Below are 6527 nucleotides of genomic sequence, written 5' to 3'. Positions count from 1 at the left end.
TCAGGTTATTTTTGACACCTTCAGTTGCACATCTGCTCCTCAGACAAAGGTGGTAGGTGCCTTCATGCTGGTCATTTTGGGAAATAATACTGCTCCTCCCGCACTTCATGGAATGGAAAATCCACTTCTCTGTCCCCTGTGCCTAAACTCATCCCAATGACAAAGAAATAAGCAGAGACCCCAGATATTCAGAGGAACTAAATCTTGCTGGAGGCTCTGGCTTTTCTCAAGGAGAGCCTATTTCATCTCCCACCCCAATTAGGAATATTTTCCAACTGTACCATGTTACTGGTCCAGTCAATCTAACTCATAGTGTTGCTGAGGGAGGTATCTGCCAGTACAGGGATAGAAAACAGTGGCCAGGGCTGTAGTTATTGAAGACAAATACTCACAACAAGCCTGATGACAGCATAATGTTACTGTGCTTTTCTCTTGCTCGCCACTCTGCAGGCTGGTAGGTATGCCAGCAAAGCTTTGTGCTCCTCATCCACTGAGAGGGGCATTTGCCCTGTAAACTGTCAGGCTTTATGCAGATTAAAGGATGTGGTCTTCACAGAAAGACACCAAAAGCATAAGCCCAGTGTAAAGCCCTAGAAAGCACCAAGCCACCAGGCTCCAATGCCCTGGTGCATCTACTGAGTGACATTAAACAAATAATGCTGCAGCCTTTGAACTGACATGTTGTTATAGCAAGGAAAGAACAGCCTGGGTCATGTTTCAGATCTCCTGCAGGTTTTAGCACAGGTTTGAGATCTTTGCTTTTTGTCCTGAACTCCTGCTGCCTTGAGCCTCTGATTTGGCTGCCACTACAGGGTTGCAGAGCAGGAGGGACCATGATATCATCCTGGGCATGAAGGATGCATCCTGGCATTTCTGATCTAGCAGAAAGTGAGGCTTTGAGGAGTCCTGCTGCTTCTCCACTGCTTTCTTTAGCATGCTGCTCTCATTGACCTGAGGATCCTGGGTATTTTTTAATCCTACCTAATGCTGAATTTCATAAAGCTCATAGAATATTTCAGGGACTTGAACCAGCAAGAGAGTGTATAAGGAATATGTCCAGGAGGAGATGTATGAAGATTAGTATTATTGCCTTCTCTAATGAGTGAATCAAGAAGCAGATCCCAATGCTCACTGTATAAAAGCAGCTCTGAGGTCAATGCAGAAGATAGCAATATTAGACATGGTGCTTCAGTGATACTTTCTGGGCTCTTCTTTTCCAGAAGCTCCAGTAAACCACTCCAAAAGACACACCCTGTACAGATGTGTACACATGTACTGAATCTGATGCATCTACAAATTTAGCACTCTAGGCACAAAAAAACTCATTATGCTTTCTTCCACCCTGTTGCTCATCATGTCAAAGCTAGTTCTGACTAGTCTCCGTTACTTGGTTAAAGTGTTGCTTGCCTTGGGGAAGTTGACTTCTGCAAGACTTGCAAGATTATGTAGAAGTCTGACTCTGTCAAGTTTTGTTAATCATTTACTTCATTATCTGAATTCATAGTAGCACTAAATCCTTAATTGGTTAAAGATAAGGAAGGGTTCAAGCAAATCTAAGAGTAAAGGAAATCAGTATTTAACTAATGACACTACACTGAGATATCATGGGCTTCATTCTGACAGAAATAATGAGTAATTAAAATATAGGACCAACACAGTTAAGTATTATCTGGTGAAGCAAGTAATCAGCCAAGGACGTCATAGATAAAGCACCTAGTACATCTAAACCAGTATGACAGTTCTTCAGGGGTAAAAAAGATGACATCATAAATATGCTGAGATTTTTATAGCTCCTACTGCTGCTGTTAGTAATGTATTCAGGAGCCTGCTAAGGAGAAAGAAAGCTCCCATGTCCTCTCAAGCCAAGCAGGTCTGGGAGAGACACCAGCTCTGACTGCCCCTATAGTGTTCTCAAGCCTTTAGGACAGGGCCTAGGACTTCAGACCAAGAAGTGCACCAAGCACAGAGGCCATAACACACAATCCCCAGTACAATTTTCTCCCACACTCAACCCAAGCTCCTGTGCAGGACTCCTTCAAGTACAATTTGTCTTGCTATTTGTGAGTCAGGAATGGGCACTCCATCCTTCTGCTTCCCTTTTGAGGGCCTCAGTGCCTGCAGGAGGCTAACAGGATTAAAGTGTGTTTTATCTGTCCCAACTCAGCTCTGCAGAGGTCAGTTCTCTTGCTAGACATGAATGTTGACATACACATTGTTACGTAGGCAATTCACCTCCTTCCTCAGGAGCAAAGTCCAGGCTGCCCTATGAGACATTCCTAAAAACTGTTTAACTTTTACCCACTCCCAAGGCCTGGGCTGCTGCCATTAGGATTTGTTGTGGCAGCCCTGAACACATTCAGACATTTTTTTTGCAGTAGGTGCTGTACACCCAGAGTTGCAGAGTATTCTTCCCCCAAGGGACTGTACACAATTGTAGGAGTGTGAGATATCCTTATAGCAAACAGCTTGCATTCTGGAGATAAAAAATAGCTCTGTCTTATCCATGACTTGTCCCTTCTTTTGTGCCTTCCTAGAGGCTCACTAGTGCTCTGTGACCTTGACAGAGAACTACTGTGCCATGACACAAGGTAGAGCATCACAGTAGGTGAAAGAAAAAGTGTAAAGGCTCAGAAATCTCAGTTGTCCCCTACTCTGATGCAGATTGCAGGAAAATCACATTTGTAAACAAGTAAACTGAGGAAGAAAAACAGGGAATCACCAGGTAGCAAGTGTTATCAAAGATAAACCAAACCAGAAAGCCAGACTAAATGTTTGGATTTTTGTCTTGAAGATGAAGGCAGTAACAAAGAGGAGAACAAAGAGAAGGAAGCACTTGGTTGCACAACTCACCCAGTAATGCTACAGGAAAAAGCAGAACACTCCTAGGCTACTTATGCCAGAGTTCTTTGTACTCACCTTCCATCTGGCCTCTCTGGTTATGTTCCACTGTGTTCCAACTCGTCTCTATATTTGGCTTTTTCAGTAAAGCCACTGCCTGGAGTCTGTCTTGGCCAGGGCAGCTCAGGTTTTCTGACTGTGTTGCTCTGCTCCTCTCCAGACTAAATTTTTCTATCCTACGTTGGAAATGGCTGTGTAAGTGGAGATGACAAGTGCACTCAAAAGGGGCAGGGGGAGCCCCGGGTCACCCAGGAGCCACTGAAGGCTGGTGAGGTGTCCTAGGCCTGGAGGTAGTTCTCATTAATCAGGAGAGGCAGGGCGGGTAGAGACACAACAGAAATGCCAAGGTAGGTGTGAATGGAGAGTAAATGGGAGCCTGGGTGTAGAACACCAGGAGTGGCAAGTGTTGATGACATTGAGCTTAGCTTCTCACCAGGACAGCAGCACATGTAGGAGTAGCTCCTCCAGGCACTCAGAGTGGGAGACAAGGGGCAATGAGTAAATCTTAATGATTCACAGAAGAGGGACAGGGTGAGAAATTGATCACTGTCATCTCCTAAAGCATGTGAAAAGACACATTCATAAACAACCCTTGGTCACCAGGCTAAGGATGGAGGAGACACAACAGGTCTCTAGCTGATGTTCCTTGTTCTATGTCATGACAAGGACCCTGACCCCAGCCCCTGGACATAGGTCCTCGTGTCCAAATGCTGAACAGTTCCTTTGAGCACATCTCTCCTTCCTCATGAGTATTTGGTAAGAGAACAGAAGCAAGTACAATCTGTTCTGTTTTACAATAAGGTCATCCTATTCTCTTCATGATAAAGAATGCCTGTTGGTGGCATGGCCTCTCCTGGGCCTGAACAGAATAAAATTCTTTGAAGCAGAAGAGGCAGTATTCCTGAAAGGATTCAGAAAGCCTACCATCTCTTGTTGCTGTAACACTTCTCAATTGTGTAGGAAACTGAGAAGAAGCTCTGTCCTTTTTGTCTGCTCCAGAAGTCTTTGTATGTGCTTTCAAAGCCCGCTCTATTACTGAACTCCAAACATGTCTGAACAACCTGGGTAGTTTGCAACATTCTAGCAATAGGTCTGCAGGTGTGTGCACAGATACGGAGTTTTTCTCTCTGAGCTTGCCCTTTACTATTATTTCTGATGCTTTTTGCAGAAGAAGACCCCACAGGGACTCACAGCCAATGAAAATGATCACTTGGGATAGCTTCCCAGTCCCTTCTCAGGCAGCACAAGCAAAGCCAGCTTCAAGCTCCCGCTTTGCATCTTGCTCTGAGTGGCTGTTTCTTAGGCTGCTGTGCCTTCTGGCACCTAGAAGTGAGTGTACCATCAGAGTAACGATTGGTATCTTCTGGGGACACAGTGGCCAGGAAGCAGCAGCATCCAGAGCAGTTTGGGACATCCTGTGCTCTAGAGCCCTGTTACTGCCATGCACACAGGCTCTCTTGGTAACTTGCTATAGCACGCCTCAGCAAAGCTGGCTGATTCAGGCTGGAGACCAGGCTGAACAGCCTCTGTTTTGTCAACTGAACTTTTGCACTCCTCCTTCAGCACTCTTCAGCCAGGGCTTTATCTCACCACACCCCGTGGGGCTGGCACCCTTCTGTCATCTGCCTGAGTGCCTGGCACGTGTATAGCATGGCTGGCTGGCAATGAGCTGCGCCTGGCATTTGCCACCTCTAAAAAAGGGCCATGAGCAGGGCCAGAGGTGCTGAACTGTGCCATGCCTCTCCAAAACCCAGCACATTCACGTTATCACATCCCTTAACCTCTGAGCCCAGAGATGGGGACCTGGCACTCACTGAAGTTCCTGCTACTTTTACTGCTCTCCATTCCCAGGCTTCTTGCTTTCATGTTTGGAGACCTGGAATTAGGGTTTGTGTGACCAGTAAAAGGATGGCACATCATCTGGGCTCGTAATTTGCTAGATCGTCAGGTACTGACTACTCCCCTCCCTTTTTCATTATTGCTCATAAACTCTGAATACTGATAGTTGTTCCCCAATGTTGTTCTTTTCTTCATAGGACTCCTAGGGTGTGTCTGTAAAGCACACAGGGTAAGGGCAGCCTCCAGCTAACAACCTTCGGTGCTAAAGACCAGTGAGCAGCAACTTCAGGCTAATAATAGCACTCACTAAGAGCTTTTCACAAGACTGAAAAAAATTAGCAAAACCTGTACAAATCCTTTTTACAGGTTGTAGGGAGAATTATAACCTGCCTGAGATAGATAAAGCTTGCCACAAGTCCTGAAGTGTGAGGGTCTAGTATCGTAAATTACCTGTTGGAATCCATGGACTCTGCTTCTGTCTTTTCTCTCTCACCACGAACGGAATGTTTCTGTATCTCAGTTTCTTTCAGTAAAACAAACGACAGATTTGTTTCTGTGCATTGAAAATGGAAGAGAAGAGACTGTAGGTGCAAAGGGTTGTGAGTAGTGCTGGCTGACATCTACTGGTAAAACGAACCAGGCTGATAAGCTTGGCTGTATTTGTAGGAGGTCGGGGGATTTCTTTTGTGTTCCTTTTAAACATGAAAAGTTAGGCTTGCTCATTGTTAGGACTATTGGCATTATGTTCTTGGGGAGACGCAACCAGGAGCTTCCCGTGCTCATCGCCACGGCTGGTTGGGGCTGCTTTTTGCCAATGCTTGAGCCTCCTCTTGGACATCACTGCCATGCCCTTCCCTGCACACATCCATGAATCTCTCTCTGCCTCACTTGTGCTTTGAAATCATGGCTCGGACACGCTTTCCTTCCCCCTTGGCTCTGGATCAGGAGCACACACACCTGCCAGAGTGGGCCTCAGACTACATCCACAGCAAGTCCCAACACAAATAACAGTTATAACTGCTGAATCTCATCAAAGGACTTTATGCTTCTCCAAACCTCTTCCCCAAGATTTTAACCACTTCAAGGCACAGCTGGCACAGTGCAGTTTGGAAAGCTATGCTCTACAGATTGAACCAAAACACAATCACACACCTTTTTTTTTTTTGAGGAACAAATACTTTACTTTACCCATCAGACATGTATCATCTAAGTAATATCAGCTCCTGATGGGAGGCCTGACAACACGTATTTGAAAAGAAAAGCTGTATGAACTTACCATTTGGTGTATTGATGTTATTTTTCAACCAGCATGAAAACACAATTGACAGTTGCACAAAGAACAGTCAGTGGCATAAAAATGTACAAGAAATATGAGATTAATGCAGGCACACGCCAGTAACAGAAGTTGTTTTACACTGAGAAGCACTAGCACGACTAAAATCACACCACAGGGGGAAGTGGTCTTTCTGCCAGGAAGGGGGAAAAGAGCTGACCTGGGAGACCACTATAGCCTGCAGTTGTTGTCTGATCACAGCCAGAGCAGATTTAGGGCTCCTCAGCCTGGCAGGCTGACTGCTGCCCCCCAAGTCCAAGGGAGAGGAAGCTGCCAGGCTGTCCTTGCCAGAGAGAAGGGGAGAGCTCTGGCAAACCGGGCTAGAGTCTCCTGCCTTTACCAGAGACAGGCAGAGTGAGAGGCAGACATCTCTCACAGCTGCAGTGGCCTGTGGAGACTCCCATGTCCTTCCTTTGCAGGGGAAAATTGGCTTCCCAAATTTCAGGCATGAACAAAC

This window comes from Ammospiza caudacuta, chromosome 9 (genome assembly GCF_027887145.1).
Source record: "Ammospiza caudacuta isolate bAmmCau1 chromosome 9, bAmmCau1.pri, whole genome shotgun sequence".
Lineage (NCBI taxonomy): Eukaryota > Metazoa > Chordata > Aves > Passeriformes > Passerellidae > Ammospiza > Ammospiza caudacuta.
This window is presented reverse-complemented; position numbering follows the sequence as displayed.